The 18,156-nt window shown below is 32.7% G+C and overlaps 1 pseudogene; it reads left to right on the forward strand.

Moving 5' to 3' along the window:
• Positions 1–3,465: 3,465 nt before the first annotated feature.
• LOC134687771 (glycine receptor subunit alpha-2-like) lies at positions 3,466–17,805 on the forward strand (annotated as a pseudogene).
• The last annotated feature ends 351 nt before the right edge of the window (positions 17,806–18,156 follow it).

Genomic DNA, 18,156 nt, shown 5'->3' on the forward strand with positions numbered 1-18,156 from the left:
TGAAATTCGGCACGTGTATGGTACATTTTGAATTTTTAATCAAAAAGAATTAGACTCAGGTAATCTAGCAGCAACTCGCTACCAGCCACTTCGCTTGCAGACATTACGCAGATATGTCTATAAACACAATAGTAGCATAAAATTAAGAGGCTAATGTAAGAGGTAAGCAATTTTGAATTATTTTTATTTTGTATCTTGATTTGTGCAATGTGTCATTTAGAATCACAAATCAGTGAAGTGCTATTGGTGAGATTATTTAGAGTGATAGTGCTTTTGATGAGATTAATTAGAGTGACGCCTATTGCAAAAACCAGAAAAGAACCTCTAACGGGAGAAAAAAATAGATGAAACCATTCATTTTTTTTTATTAAAGTTTAATTGTTCTATACAAAACAGGTCAACAAAGCAAGGTTAACTTTTTTATGATATATACTCCGAAAGTATACGGCCATAAAAGCGCTCTTACTTTGCTATGAGTTTTTGTCCAACGCGTGTACTAAGGATTTTGTGTTATGAATTATAATTCAAAATAGCCCTTGTATTTCATTACTTTAAATTACGACACACGAGTTGATTTCAACTTTCCCACAGTGAACTTGCCTTTTTTATTTGGGGAATACCAGTAGCTCATGAAAAGCCTTGAATTGTGTTATATATTAGGGAAATCTATGGTTTCCATCATCATCATCATCCATCAGTACATAGTTTTCCCTTTCAATTGGATACTGGACATTTTATTGTATGGAATATGATGTGAAGTCATATATTCATCAGACAATATTAAATTTATGAATGAATCAACGCTTACGAGTGTTTGTTTTGGACGTTGCGAAATATTGATGTTAATGAGACCAGCCGAAATCATGTTCATGTCACATGACATGATACTTTCTATATTGCACTTAATATATTGTAGTACTATGGCAGTAGTTGTCCAAGGGAGAATTTGTGATTTGGCATTTCAAAGACTACAAATGATGAGGGGGCGCCAATTTGAAATTAGGGGGAAGATTATTCATTTTTATCTTTCATGCAAAACTAATTCCAACAATTTGTTAAATTTATTTCAAGCCATCTTTATGTTTTTTATTTTATTTTTGCATTCCTTCTGTGCTACCTCCCAAGAATATCAAATGGTCGACCCCTTTGTTCTCAATGATTTTCAATTTGGGTGTAGATGGATTGAAAAAGTAAAATTTTCGAAATTGTTAACTGCCTTACAAGGACAAATAATGTGCAAACATTTTAAAATAATTTAATTTTGGATGTAACACGTCTTCTGATTGGTTGAAAGTTTTTTGTTTATCAGCTCATAGACATAATTTTGTCATGTGACCATGAAGTCATCAACGTATTTTTTCTTCATGATTTACTCTTTAAAAATGGAATTTTATACAAATATATCATGCTTACAAGGGGTATTTGCCAAAAATACCGGTTGAGAGGTACAAATTTCCAGAGCCGATAGGCGAGGGAAATTTGATTACCTCGAAACCGGTATTTTTGGCAAATACCCCTTGTAAGCATGATATAATTGTTTAATTCCACCGAATGTTCAACCCCAGTAAGTTTATTATAATCAGGTATCATATGTAATTTCTACTTGAATGTATAATTTTTTTATACACTGCCGCTGTGCTATTTGCGCAGTCAAATTGCATTGACCGTATAATCATTTCTTATCAATTTTTTTATGTACATTCACTAGCTGACCTTTTTATGATAATTTGCTGATTCTAGGCTGACCCCTACACTTATTTCATCAGTTTGAGTGAAGCGTAATACAAGTGGATTCCAGTTTTATGTGACCAGTTGACAATTCATTTCCGTTGAATTTTATATATGACGTCATTAAAAGTACAGGTTCGCGGAATTTTTGCATCATTCAAATGATGCTTTTTATCCAAAAAATATTTCATCTGGAACCGTATATTTAAAATGACCATGAATTTGTCATATTTATTTAGAATAGAAATTATTCATTGAGTTATTTTTAGACATGGTGATCCCCATCTGCCATGGTATTTGCAAATACCCCGGCACATGGAATTCCCTAATGACAAATACCCCGGCAGAGAAAAGAAAATCTCAATACATAGAAATTGGTAAAAAATACCATGTTTCTCATCCAATCAAAATACAGCATTATAACATGAAGTCGAATTAAAAATTAAATTATGAGGAATGACTGTAATATTTTTTCTGTCTATTCGAAATAACCTAAAAAAAATATGGTGCACACTTTTAAATAACACGCTACTAGGGTTATTCAGTGTGCACACCATTTTTGATGTTATTTCTTTATAGACAGAAAAAATATTACAGTCATTCTTTAAATAGATTCAATAGGTTATCGTGATATAAATCTCCCGAGAATTAGTTTTATTTTGCAATAAGAATTTCTATCTCACCTGGGACGTTCTATTTAGGGGGAGGGGGTGGGGGGTGGTATACGAAAATATCACATGCAAGCTTTCAAAATATGAACTAGATTTTGCATGATTCTAACATGGATAGAATTTTCGTTAACTAGTTTCATTTTAATCTCAAGGATTGTAAATAAGATTCAATTATGTCTACTAATTTTATACAATTAATCTAGCATAAAAAGGTATTGCTCGTTACATATTTTTCTATTTTATATGGATGTGTTTATTTTCAGTTTTCGCTTGTCTTTGTCTGTTCATCTCGTTGTGCACCTAAGCCTATTAATTATGTTTAAGAAATATGTCTTATATTTATCAGTGTTGCATGTGTGTTCACAGGAAAAGAAATTTAGCTGTTATTTAGTAATTATAAGGATTCTAACTAATAGAAATAGAACAAATTGCATTGTATTCAATTCATTAGGCCCATTTTCAAAGTTTTTTTAATCTTCACTTCAATTTTGTGCTATTTAAGATTCTGACAAAAAAAAAGAATTCTGAACCTGTGACCTGTAAAATTTTACATTCTAGATAGTCATACATGTAGTTGTTGATTGATACATTTTTTAGTTGTACGAATATAGTTCCTTTTAATTAGAGTGTATTTTTCCTTAATTTTTTTTCTTTCTCTTCCTCACTCATTTCTTAGAATTTTTTGGGGTGGAAATGAAAGAAGAGAGGTGAAATAATTTTTTGGACACGTTGTATTTAAACTGATTTTGATATGGAATGAGTGATTAGGCCGAGTGCAAAAAGGTAATATTTACAGTTTTCGGAACATCTCATGACTTGTCCATAGGGTAGTCCTATAACATATGACTTCGCATTCTTATTCAATTTTTAACGTTTTTATCCTGATATTTTCATTTTTTATTTTTTTTGAATGCGAGTTATAAAAAGCACCGAGAAAAGAAACGGTCAAGTTATGTACAAAAAATGAACAAAAACAAATATGTAACACATAAATAAACGACAATTCATGAATTGGATTCTCCTGATTTGTGACAGGTACATACCAACAGAATGCGGCGGATTAAACATGCTAGCAGTATCCCCGCCCTTCACCTCATGTGACATGAGCGCCGATGAAGTTAGAACTCTCCACAAGAGACCAGGTAACACAGAAATTAACAACTATATGTCACCATACGGTCTTCAACAATGAGCAAATAGGTATAGAAGATGTTGTATGAGTGCCAATGAGACAAATCTCTATCCAAATAACAATTTATAAAAGTAAACCATTATAGGTCAATGTACGGCCTTCATACGGAGCCTTGGCTTTCATCGAACCACAAGCTATAAAGGGCCCCAAAACTACTAGTGTAAAACAATTCAATCGAGAAAACCAATGGTCTAATCTAAATAAAAAAACGAGAAACGAGAAAAACGTATAAATTACACAAACAAACGATAACTACTCATCAGATTCCTGAATTAGGACAGGTGCAAACATTTGCAGCCGGATGAAACAATATTATAACATCACGAAAATAGAAAAAAACACGATAAAACGAAATTCAAACGAGGAAAGAAATGGACAAATGTATAGGCCACTGACTTGCGACAGGCACATGCATACTAAATAGGGCGGGGTTGAACATGTTAGCGTGGTCTTCACCATCTCCCTAACCTGGGACAATGGTTATTTCCACATACAAAAAAATGAATTAAAAATTTGGTAGCGTCACTTTTACCGTTCAAGAGTTATCATGTTCCTTTAAAAACATAGAAAATGCTGAATTTGCGTTTTCGTTTTTTAGCTCACCTGGCCCAAAGGGCCAAGTGAGCTTTTCTCATCACTTGGCGTCCGTCGTCCGGCGTCCGTCGTCCGTCGTTAGCTTTTACAAAAATCTTCTTCTCTGAAACTATTGGGCCAAATCAAACCAAACTTGGCCACAATCATCATTGGGGTATCTAGTTTAAAAAATGTGTGGCGTGACCCGGTCATCCAACCAAGATGGCCGCCACGGCTAAAAATAGAACATAGGGGTAAAATGCAGTTTTTGGCTTATAACTAAAAAACCAAAGCATTTAGAGGAAATCTGACATGGGGTAAAAATGTTTATCAGGTCAAGATCTATCTGCCATGAAATTTTCAGATGAATCGGTCAACCGGTTGTTGGGTTGCTGCCCCTGAATTGGTAATTTTGAGGAAATTTTGCTGTTTTTGGTTATTATCTTGAATATTATTATAGATAGAGATAAACTGTAAACAGCAATAATGTTCAGCAAAGTTAGATTTACAAATAAGTCAACATGACCGAAATGGTCAGTTGACCCCTTTAGGAGTTATTGCCCTTTATAGTCAATTTTTAACCATTTTTCATAAATCTAAGTAATCTTTTACAAAAATCTTCTCCTCTGAAACTACTGAGCCAAATTAATCCAAACTTGGCCACAATCATCTTTGGGGTATCTAGTTTAAAAAATGTGTGGCGTGACCCGGTCAACCAACCAAGATGGCCGCCACGGCTAAAAATAGAACATAGGGGTAAAATGCAGTTTTTGGCTTATAACTCAAAAACCAAAGCATTTTGAGGAAATTTGACATGGCTAAAAATGTTTATCAGGTCAAGATCTATCTGCCCTGAAATTTTCAGATGAATCGGTCAACCTGTTGTTGGGTTGCTGCCCCTGAATTGGTAATTTTGAGGAAATTTTGCTGTTTTTGGTTATTATCTTGAATATTATTATAGATAGAGATAAACTGTAAACAGCAATAATGTTCAGCAAAGTTAGATTTACAAATAAGTCAACATGACCGAAATGGTCAGTTGACCCCTTTAGGAGTTATTGCCCTTTATAGTCAATTTTTAACCATTTTTCATAAATCTAAGTAAACTTTTACAAAAATCTTCTCCTCTGAAACTACTGAGCCAAATTAATCCAAACTTGGCCACAATCATCTTTGGGGTATCTAGTTTGAAAAATGTGTCCGATGACCTGGCCATTCAACCAAGATGGCCGCCACGGCTAAAAATAGAACAGGGGTAAAATGTAGATTTTGGCTTACATGTATAACTCTGAAACCAAAGCATTTAGAGCAAATCTGACAAGAAGTTAAAACGTTAATCAAGTCAATATCTATCTGCCCTGAAATTTTCAGATGAATTGGACAATCAGTTGTTGGCCTGCTGCCCTCCAATTGGTAATTTTTAAAGAAATTTTGCCGTTTTTGGTTATTATCTTGAATACTATTATAGATAGAGATAAACTGTAAACAGCAATAATGTTCAGCAAAGTAAGATCTACAAATAAGTCAACATGACCTAAATGGTCAATTGACCCCTTAAGGAGTTATTGCATTTATAGTAAATTTTTAACAATTTTCATTAATTCGGTAAATTTATGTAAATTTTTACCAAATATTTTTCTCTGTTACTAATGGGCAAGGTTCATTATAGATATAATTGTAAGAAGCAAGAACGTTCAGTAAAGTAAGAACTTCAAACACATCACCATCACCAAAATACAATTTTGTCATGAATCCATTTGTGTCCTTTGTTTAATATGCACATAGACCAAGGTGAGCGACACAGGCTCTTTAGAGCCTCTAGTTTTAAATAAGTTTGACTCATTCAAATTTTTAAACCTTATACGTAATGCTTATTACCTCATAACACAGTTCTAACAAGTTCGATATTGGGTGGTGTTTCTGTTCAAGAGTTATTAGATATAAGAAGTTGGTACAAGTACTAATGATACAAATATCAACACGTAGACTTAAGATAGGAAAGATGCTTAATCTGTTGTTTCTGTTCTTTAACTTTAGTTTGCCTTAACCAAATGTTTTGAAACTTATACACAATGCTTATATAAATGGTCACTTAACAGTCAAAACTACGTGAATCCTGTTTCTATATGTGGAGTTTACTTGTGTTTTCTTTTCACATGCAGGGGTATCTGTGGCCCATAGACATATTGTACATTTATTTCAGTAAACGGTTTATTTACTTCCTTTAGATTCTACTTCTATTAGAATTAACTTGCATATTTTTTAGGATTGCGGTGCATATATTTAATATAGATATAAAAATATGGGATATGAGTGCAATCAGACGATTCTCCATATACTTCAAACAAAATATACAAGTTGTACAATGACGGCAAATGTCAAGATCATATGAAGTTTCTCGTGCCACAAGATTCGCCATTTTATGACAATACATCTTCATGCTCAAAATTCAGAAGCAATGTCAATTTATAATTATACTTTAGGTCAGGGTAATATTCAAAGGAACACACTGTATCATGATGACACACCCACAGTGCATAGGTCAAGAGTCAAAAAGTCAAAGTCTGGTCAGGAGTTCCATGCCAAAAAAAAGCAGTCCTGCACGAAAGTTCATTACGTACCAATGTCTCATGGCATGATGCACTACACATGCCAAATACAGAAAACATGGGTTAGGGACAGAAACAGAAGACATGTATCTAAACTCAATGAACAGTACTTGTATTTCTGGTCACTATATGCACGTTCCTTCAACATATAACATAAACTCTCGCAACAATTCAAAGTTAAAACCGTCTTTTACAAAAATTTGAGCAGGATTTTTTGCAACGATTACTTTGCCACTGTTAATTGAAAATCGGATCATGCAGTTGTGTCAATAAACTAAAACGGTAAATAAGACATTAAAACACTTAAGGTGGTATGGGAGTCTAAAATGAAAATGATAGAATTTGTTCGTACTTTGCCAAAACGTGGTATCTATTAATATATCTTGAAATAAAACATAAAAATGATAGGTCACCGCACATATTCTCAAGCTACAGGACGCGACAAAATGAAACATTTTGTAAGGATTATACAGGAAAAACCACCATTTTGTGGTTTACAACTAAACAAAATGATAGAATTGTTAAATACTTAAGGAAAAGATAGCTTTCAGACAATGCGTTGAGAATCTCAAAAGAAAAGATAGGGTCACCGTGAGTTTTTTTCCGGTTAAAATACAAAATAGGAAAATTCCATGTAAAATCCTTTAGAAAATGCACTATTTTAGAGTTACCTCCCCTTAAATAGCAATTTAAAAACAAATAAAAAACAAACAAAAATAATCAATTTTTGCAAAAATATTAATATTTATAAGTAACATTCTTATGAATTGGTTCTTTTAAATGAAAATTCAAATTAAATATCTGCATTCCTGCATCAAATTTTGCTAACTTGATTAATTTCTAACCTTACCATGTGATATCACTATGGTTAACTGATGGAAACACTTGATGCAATCATGCAATCGAATATTTGCAATAGTACGACGAGAACAATACAAGACAGAGTAAGAAACAAATGAAAGTAATTATACATACGAACTTTTTATCACAATGCACGAACTATGAACCGTAGTTTTCATTCATTTTATTCATTTAAAATGTACGCTCCCGTTAAACAATGGAAATTAACGCTGTATATTTATATAAACGATCAATCTTGTAAATAAATAAATTATTTGGAAATTACATTGAAGGTATAAAAAGTCATGAGAATCCCGAATGCAATTAGGTTCTATCCGGGCACTCTGGTTCTAAACCTTGGTTCCATCTGGGTTTTCTGGTTCTGAACCTTGGTTCTTTGGTTCGAAACCATGGTAACTGGTTCAACATCCGGGTTGTTTGGTTAATTGTTTAATTGTTTTGATAAGGAAACTAAATAAAAATAAAATATCGTATAGATTTTTAAAACAAAACGAAGTATACAGTACATCGAACATCCTTTTATTTAATTCAGTCATTTTGTTTTCTTTTTTTTCCCTTGTTAGACTCATCCCTTATTTATGTATTTCTAGACAGTGGGGGATCCAGAATTTTTCCTAAGGGGGGCCCGCTCCTGTTACCTGTTACCTGTTACCTATTCTGTATTTTCCACCTTTATCAGATGAACCACTTCAGTTGGAAAATCCTCTTGAAGTGTAGAATCCCTTATTTGTTGATTATTCACTATTGGATTAAAAACATCATCGTTATACACTTATATACACCGCCACCACACTTATTTAAAAGTAATTCAAACTGTATATATACAGTCATATTTTAAAATCTAAAACTTGATAGATTCATCCACTATTATTTTGTCCTTTATCTCACTTGAGTCTCTCTCCTCATCGATAGTATATATATATATATCACATGTATCCACAATGCACATTGACTGTAAAACTTGCTCAGCTCAGCAAATGTCTATTTCACATTTCTTTTACTTAAACATACTCATCAAATGCAAACTGTAAGATCTAACCCTTACACCTGCACGTAGTATGTACCCCTAACCAGAGAACCTAATTACAGAATAGTTAATTCTTAAACTTACGGTAATGAATAATTACATTGGTATTTGTACTTATGACTTAGCGACTAGTAAACATTTAAAATCTAAAAAGAAAGTGTAAAGTTATCACCTATCATATAAGCGTTAAAAAGACCACCTAACTGATTTATTTAAAAAATCAAATTAACAATCAGTTTAAATCTTTGCTCATCATTATGATCTATATCACACTCAAAAAATACGCACGATATGTCTCTTTAACTTGGAAAACTATACGAACAGTCTTTATAGTAACAAACTAGTTCTCTTCTGATGTAGACCAAAACATAAGCTGCTTGACAGGCGCTCAATATTTGTCCATAATAGTTTTAAAAACTGGAATTTCGTACAGTCCATTATTAATTGTAATAGATTATCTTCAAAGTTAAATAAATCATCCACAAGAAGAGCATTCATCTTATCATTTAGTAGATTTCTTAGTAGCATAATGAATTTCCTTCTCACTCCTTCCAATGAGTTACTTTTTTAAAAGAAAGTGCATTACGTCTTCTGATTGCTCCATTCATGCTTCAATGAATCCCTATATAATCAATAAAATTTTTCCCACAAAGCCCCCCCCCACCCCCGCCTCCACCCCTCCTGGATCCGCCTATGCTAGAAGTGTTGTTTAAATGGCTAACGATATGTGCATCTAGCCACTTGACGACTTGCATATACATTTGATTGCACATTTATTATCAAGTTCGACTGAATTTTATTTAATGGCATTTTAATAATGTCAGATTTGAAAGAAATACGTTCATGTGAAGTATGTGTAAGAAATTTTTTGTTTTAAACAGAATGTTAAAAGAAATATAAAGGAAAGTGATTATCAATAAGTTGGTAAGCTTTAATAAGTTGGAAAAAAAGTTATAAAATATAATAAAATGTATAATTATGTACAATCCTGCATCTATATGTGGAAGTTTACTCAATTTTTTTTCACAAACAGGGGCATCTTTGATTAATAGACATATTCTACATTTATTTCAGTAATCAGCTAATTTACTTCCATTGAATCCTTTTTTAAATAGACTTAACTTGGACATTTGTTTCAGGATCTCGGTGCAGTTTGGTAACAGACATGATTGATATTTCAAGTTAAATGTGACTAACTTAACAAAAGTGTTTCACTAGATTAAGCTCTCTTTCTAAGTGTACGTTAATGGTTCTTAGCATTGAGTTCAGTTTATTGATATGCGTATACCTTCTTTGTGAATTTTTATGATGTAAAAGCAGACTATCCATACCTACATGTCCATGAAATGAAATCTAACTATTAAAGGTAAAATGATTGAAACATTTTGCATTATCTATCACAACTAGCAGTACACGATGTTACTGAAGCAGTAAATTTTCTTACTTGATATTCACGGAAATTAAAGGATTTAGTTTCATGATCTGAACCAAAAATTCTTAAAAATTGAGAATGGAAATGTGGAATGTGTAAAGGAGACAGTAACAATGTCAAAAGAGCAGAAAGCAGTCAAATGCCACTTATGGGCCCTCATAGCTGACTATACGGTATGGGCTTTGCTCATTGTTGAAGGCCGTACGGTGATATTTAGTTGTAAATGTCTGTGTCATTTTGGTCTTTTGTGGACAGTTGTCTCAAGGGCAACCATACCACATCTTCTTTTTTATATCTTCAACAAAGCGAGAAAATCCCTCGCCCAGAGGCGGGCTTCAAATGGCCCTTAACAAAATGTGTACCAGTTTTAAATCCAAATTATAAAATAAATTTACAATTTAAAACATACAAGACTAACAAAAACCAGAGACTCCTTGACTTGACGTCAAGGTAATCATACCAAGAGACGCATACGTCTCAAAATTGGTTGGTTTTAGGTCAACAATCTGTGTTCAATTCAGGATCTTTGACATCAAATAAACGTTTATGACATACACATATAAGTCCCAGGTCTAGAAAATGAGACTATCTAGTGAACTAGTTTGAAGCTCTAAAATCTATACCAAATTATCTAAACTAAAACCCTTATGTATGTATATAATGAGATATAATAGAAGTTCCTCAGGAAATTATTTCAATAAAATCGGCTGTTATCCGTCGTGTTGTTGTTTTGTTGTTGATTACGATAATTATAAACACTGAAGAGCTAAGTAAATATAAAAGTTAGTTTTAAGTTATTTTTATGATTATAATTTATGGCCCAATCTAATAGGTTATACTGGTGATTTTTATTTATGGCCCAATCTAATAGGTTATTTTTGTGATTATAATTTTTGGCCCAATCTAATTATAGATTATTTTTGTGATTTTGATTTATGGTCCAAAGGTTATTTTTATGATTTTAATTGATGGCAACCTCTAATAGGTTATTTTTGTGATTTTAATTTATGGCATAATCCAAAAGGTTACTTTTGTGATTTTAATTTATGGCATAATCTAATAGGTTATTTTTGTGATTTTAATTGATGACATAATCTCATAGGTTATTTTTGTGATTATAATTTATTGCCCAATCTTATAGGTTATTTTTGTGATTATAATAAATTTATGGCCCAATCTAAGAGGGTAGTTTTGTGATTATAATTTATGGCCAAATCAAATAGGTTATTTTTGTGATTATAATTTATGGCCCAATCTAATAGCTTAATTTTTGTGACTATAATTTATGGCTCTATCTAATAGGTTATTTTTGTGATTATCATTTATTGCCCAATCTAATAGATTATAATGGTGATTTTTAACTATGGCCCAATCTAATAGGTTATTTTTCCCCAAGGATTTCCTTGTAAGCATCCTGTCCCATGGATCTGTATAAATATCCTATGGATGACCAGACATGTTCATTGTATCGTCAAAGCTGTAAGTATATGTGTGAAAATTTATAAGTAAATGATCTATTAAAATGTATGTAATAAAATTGAAAAAGAAAATGGGGAATGTGTCAAAGAGACAACAATCCGAACTTAGGATAGACAACAACAGAGGGTCACCTATAGGTCTTCAATACAGCGAGAAATTCCCGCACATGGAGGCGTCCTTCAGCTGCCCCCTAAACAAACATCTATACTTGTTCAGTGATAATGGACGTCATACTAAACTTCAAATTATACACAAGAAACTAAAATTAAAAGTTATACAAGACTAACAAAGGCCGGAGGCTTCTGACTTGGGACAGGCGCAAACTTGCGGCTGGGTTAAATAATCATGTTATTAGCCAAAGGCTGGCGAAGGATACCAAAGGAACATTTAAAATCATAAGTCGGATATAAACTGACAACGCCACCTTAATTTAAAAACTTTTGTAAAAATAATCTATGAAAATTAAAGGCCGTAGAAGGGATACATGTACTTTGCCAGCACATATAGAAATCATCTGTGGTTGCAACGAAACAAGATAAGCGTTTATCCTTACCATTAAATAAGCAGTATTTCCTTATTTCCCTTCAATGTTCAGATGAATATGTAATAGATAGAATACTAACGTATTTCAACTAAAAACGAAATAAACTACAAAAAAAAAAGAACGGGAGTCGGGGGTTACATTTCAAATTTAATTCGATGTATTGCCTGTTTTCAAAGTCTATTGGACTCGTAGATTCAGTGCTGCTGCTACTGTATGGAACAGTCTTCCAAACTATTTCAGGACTGAAAACAGTTTTTCACATTTTATAAGTCTTGTTCAGTCCTGGAACGGTTTGGAATGTCACTGTTCTGCTTGCAGATAATTCTTGAAATGTTTATCATTTAAGCTGCTTTTGGTTGCTCTGGTCAAGCATGGTTTTACTTCATTCGAAAATGTGTTGCTTATTTGTATTGCATGCTATGTGTATGAGATTTCAACTTTGTATTACAGGTTGTTTTATATGTCAAAATGCACTGTTTTTATGTTATTTAAAAATAAAGTTTTTCTTATCTTATCTTGTCATGAAGGTTTCTTAATTTCAAAAGCATTCAGTCGATCAATTGATTGCTTGGTGATTGCGTAACAACGTCCAGTAACAATCTTTTTAAACACGAATGGGTCACTGAGGAATACCTAGTTTAGAGTGATTAAATGACTGAAAATTCAGTGACATCCAGGAGCTTAATATTACAGCCGGTATGGGCATTGCTCATTATAAAAGGCCGTCTGGTGACCCTATACCTGTTATTTTCTGTGTGAGTTGGTCTCTTGTTGAGATTTGTCTCATTGGCAATCATACCACATCTTCTTTTTTAGCATGCATTGTTGGAGTATTTATTTTGACATAATGAAAGCAGATACGAAATATACACCCCCCCCCTAAAAAAAACCTAGAAAAGACACTCAAAGATAATAAAACATACCATTAATGTAACAATATTGAGTGTAATCTACTCATATTCTGCAGAATGAATTTAATGACATAAAACTTGAAATCAAAGGACTATATTCTAATTAACATTTTATTGATATTGTTAAGAAAAGAAAAAAATACTGAGATTTTGATTATTCATTTTATGAAACCTTTATTTAAAATTTCTTTTTAAAGAGTTAATTTTACACTAAGTAGTTGATTCTTAATATGTTTTTTTGCGGTTGCATTTACAACTAACGGAATAGTATTTAAGGTGGTACCCAACACTTTCACTAAAATCATTTTGGCTCGTTTAATTTTCATAAAATTTTGTCAAAGTATTTACTTTGACCCTTTAACAAAAATATAAAAATTTCAAAAATTTTGAACCAACAGTTTTGTCAGAAAAATTACACTGGTTATATAGCAGTTTGACAAATACTAATTTTGATCATTGTGAAGCTTTATATTGCCTTCACAAGGCAACGTTATTAAAACGTTTAGCTGATATTAGAGAGTTATCTCCCTGTAGTGTTAGGTACCACCTTAAATGGAAAAAAGATACGGCGGTTCAAAAAAGTAACAGATTTGAATTGCCACAATTTTGATTGGTTGGAAATGATACATTGGAATGTAATGAAAGCTATGGAACAAACGGAAATGGTACGTTTATCATGCGTGTCATTTAGTGTCAACTTGACATCTTTATTGAGCAATGAACAATTGTCAATATTTCAGTGAAACGTGTATGGAACAAAACCGTATACACTGAGTGTTCAAATTAAACATATCTAACCTCACAAAAGAGGGGAGAAAGATACCAGAGGTCATAGTCAAACTCATAGATAGAAAACAAAATGACAACTATATGGCTTAAACAATAAAAAGCAATAGTAAACAAGAGGCAACATAGAAAACTAAAGACTAGGTTGTGTACAATGTATGCCTTCTATACACTTTAATTATATATGAATGAAGCATCATTTTTTACTTTATTCTATCGTAATCCTAAAGTGATTCTGATTTCCCCGGTTCTATGGTTTATTGCTTCTGATTCTTCATGTTTCTGAGTGATCCTGGTTCCCAGCGTTCCTTGTGAGTTTTCATGATTTTAACAATCTTCCATAATATAATTACACCATAACTGATAACAGAACAAATGTAAAAATATAATATTTGGTAAAAAAAAAAAAGAAATCAAAATCGCTTCAGCTATTTCTTGTCAAAAATATTTCTTGGTTCCTGAATGTGTGCACGAATCCATGCGTTGAAAACAGACAGATACATTAATTCATTGTCTTTATACAAACGAAAATGAGACAAACAGTTATAAACAAAATCACTGCACTTAAAAACGAAAAAAAACCCTGATTGACTTTCGCGATTTTGGCATGAACGTTGTTCTTGCACATTAAGTCAAGCCAGTCGAGTTCTTCGTGAAATGCCAATAACTCTTGACATGTCAAGTTCACTTAAGGTCATTAACAAGGAATTGAGAACAGGTTTGACGCTTCGATTCAAGATCACATTCGAAGAAATCTGTGATAGAGATATTAATTAACGGGCAAACAAATAATGACCGCATCTGCCTAACTGTCCCAATCCATCATATATCATATGTTCTAGTTCGGATTGTGCATGTTATATTTGCCGCTTGACGTTAAACATGTACTTTTTTTTTTACATAACCATGATAACTAACAGTTTATCAACCAAAACCATGTTTTTTACAGCATCATAATCATTTACTTGTTAAGATTGAGACTTTTTATCAATTTTTATTTTATTAACCAGAACCATGTTTTTTTACAGCATCATTTAGTTGTATACAACTGAATCTTCACTTTGAACGGGACATTGGTTATTATATGATACAGTTCTTTGTACTCTACTGGGTATCGTTCTGGTTGACGATCGACGCTGTTCCAGCACGAATTTCATTAGGAATTCTCACTGTTTTAACAATGACGACGCAGAGATCAGCGGGTACTGCGTCACTTCCGAGAGTATCATACATTAAAGCTATAGACGTATGGATGGGAGCTTGTTTAGTGTTTGTATTTGCTGCGCTGTTAGAATTTGCGTTTGTAAACGTAATGGAACGGCGGCAGATCAGACGAGTTCAAAGTGTTAGACTCAAAGGGAATGTAGAAAGTAAACCTTGTCTGGTAGGTATTCTTCGACGAGATTTCAGTATATAACTAAGGAGATATTGTTTGTCTAACTTATTTAAATATACTTTATACACATTTGGAAAATAAGGAGAAGACTGCAAGAATGCCTTTTTAGTTTCTGTACAGCTTGTTTTAAACTTTATTTTTAAAGTTGCCTCTTGAAGTATAATTAGTCATGCTAAATGCATTGTCAAGGTAATTTGGCTACACACCTTCTTGATCTTGACGCGGAACATATACATACACGGTATTATGTGCACGATGTTAGAATTCGCAGCCACTCGACAATCATTTGCCACTTCTGGTTGGAATATGAAGAAATACTCCCTGTTGGTTAAAGGACTCTTCTTTCCATAGGAAGTCTGATACAGAGCGCACTATCTGAAAATATCAGCCTGATCTTCGGCGCAATATCTCGAACTATTTTACTCTCTTTGCATTTCTAGGAGAATGATTGGTTAAAACCAATTTCATTGGAGACAATATATCTTTCATCTGGGATTGGTAGTCGTGATTTATTTCAATTTGCGTTAGTATCATTGTTATGTCCCTTTGTTAAAACAAACGTGCCTAGGGAATCGGTTAGCAGATTAAAATTTCGTCTATCAATGTTTTTATTTAATTTGGAATTTCCTAGATATATTAAAGCTTACAAGTATATATTTGTTTAGTTGACAGCGGAAGGATGCCTCCGGGTGCGGGAATTTCTCGCTACATTGAGACCTGTTGGTGACCTTCTGCTTTTGTTTTTTCTATGGTCGGGTTGTTGTCTCTTTGACACATATCCCATTTCCATTCACAATTTTCGTTTATGTTAATGTTGGCGTTTATATTTTGTAAAGATCAATGAAAGTAGGTTCTGAAAAAGCAAACTTGATCACTTAATAGGCCACTAGTCTAAATGCAACATGTTATGATAGTCAGTAAGATTATTGATTATTGATATGATAGTATGTTATTGATGTTGTGATTACATTCCATATTGACGATTAGAAAACAAAGAAGGCAAGGGATTAATTTAGAAATTAACACAAACACTGTTTCCTTATAATTATTAATCATCATTTATTTTCTTATCACAGGAAAAGTTGGAAAGGAATGTTCCAAGGCAACCGATGACCGGTCACAAGAAAGCCGAGACAATAGACAATGTTTCACGTGTAATATTCCCTATATCTTTTATATTATTTTGTGTTGTGTACTGGGTGTATTACGTAATGTGAGTACAGAAAAACAATCATTTAATTTTTATATTAACATTTATATAATTTCATACAATTCATCGCGTAGTGAACTCAAATGAAATTGTATCTTCTCTTATCTTTTTGGTGTTATCTACAAAAGAAGGACGAAAAATACAAAAGGGAGAGTCAAGGTACAAGTGTCGTACCTATCGTACTGTCAAATTCCCGCCAAAATACGGATTGTACTGGCCATTCAGCACGACAAAGCGACCAGTACCAACATAACTTAAATAATTTAAATCTGTATGTAATTCATTCCTCCTTTTTATCATTATTAAGATAAGATTAAACGATTTGAAAATTCGCCTTTTCAGAATCTAAAGGACTATGAGTAATCTCATTGTTCGTACCCCAAAACGAAAATAACGTTACGTGATTGGTTCATTTTCCATTGTTTAGATTGTTTTAAGGTGGCTCGGGCCTTTTCGAAGTTTCTATCAAAAGTGCCGTTTTTTTGGTTATTTTATTCTTCAAAGAAAATTAATCAAATTGGTCGAAAAGAAATAGGGGGTCACGGACCATTTAAGCTCAAAATTTAACTTTTAAACATGTATGTGAAAGGGACCATTTTTAATGAAATGATAGGACAAATAGAGGTGTTGACATATTTTTATCGGAAAATCAAAAAAACGTTCTATGACAATTGGTCCAAAACTGTAATATGAAAAGCTAGAATATAGCTCCAGAGAATGAGCCAATAAAGAACATATGTCACCGATAAGGAAAAAAAATATTTTGCCTTAAAACCCAAATTTTGGAGGGAAGATGGTGAAAAGGGACAACATGTCATTTTGACTCTTTAGAAAATACGGATAATAACGAAAATATTCTATAGTATAAGTCACATAACTACAATGATTTAACATTTCTAATCAATCAAAATATTAAAAAAAAATATATCGCATTGACGACAAATACTTTTGTAATTCATGCATAAAAATTATGCGCAATCGAATAGTCCCGAGAAACCTTAAACCAATACAAACACAACGTTTCGGGGTACGTTTTAGAAAATATTACCCAGAATGCATTAGATTCTGAATATTAGGCGAATTTCCAAAAGAATGTATTCATTTTGTTCGTCGTACCATTTACCTTAATGTTTCAAGTGACCGTAAAAAGACCCAAAACGATCGGGTGTTCTTATTATTGTTTTTATATTTCACTGTATTATTTACTTTTTTTGTAAAAATCTCATGTCACTTTGTTATATTTGTTGTTCTCGTAGGGTTTTGTCTGATGCTTGGTCCGTTTCTGTGTGTGTTACATTTTAGTGTTGTGTCATTGTTCTCCTCTTAAATTTAATGCGTTTCCCTCGGTTTTAGTTTGTTTTTTGTCCATGGATTTATGAGTTTGAACAGCGGTATACTACTGTTGCCTTTATTTAATAAATAATTAAGCTAATTTAGTAAGTTATTTCGCACCTTTCGCAGTAGGAACATTCAGGTATGTTGATAATATTCCCGGATTTTATCGAGGTTCGTTTTGCAAGATATAAAACTAGAGGCTCCAAAGAGCCTGTGTCGCTCACCTTGGTCTATGTGAATATTAAACAAAGGACGCATATTCATGACAAGATTGTGTTTTGATGATGGTGATGTGTTTGAACATCTTACTTTACTGAACATTCTTGCTGCTTACAATCATTCTATCTATATTGAACTTGGCCTGAGAGTTTCAATCGAAAATGTTAGTTAAAATTTACAAAT

The sequence above is a fragment of the Mytilus trossulus genome, chromosome 10 (assembly GCF_036588685.1).
Source record: "Mytilus trossulus isolate FHL-02 chromosome 10, PNRI_Mtr1.1.1.hap1, whole genome shotgun sequence".
Classification (NCBI taxonomy): domain Eukaryota; kingdom Metazoa; phylum Mollusca; class Bivalvia; order Mytilida; family Mytilidae; genus Mytilus; species Mytilus trossulus.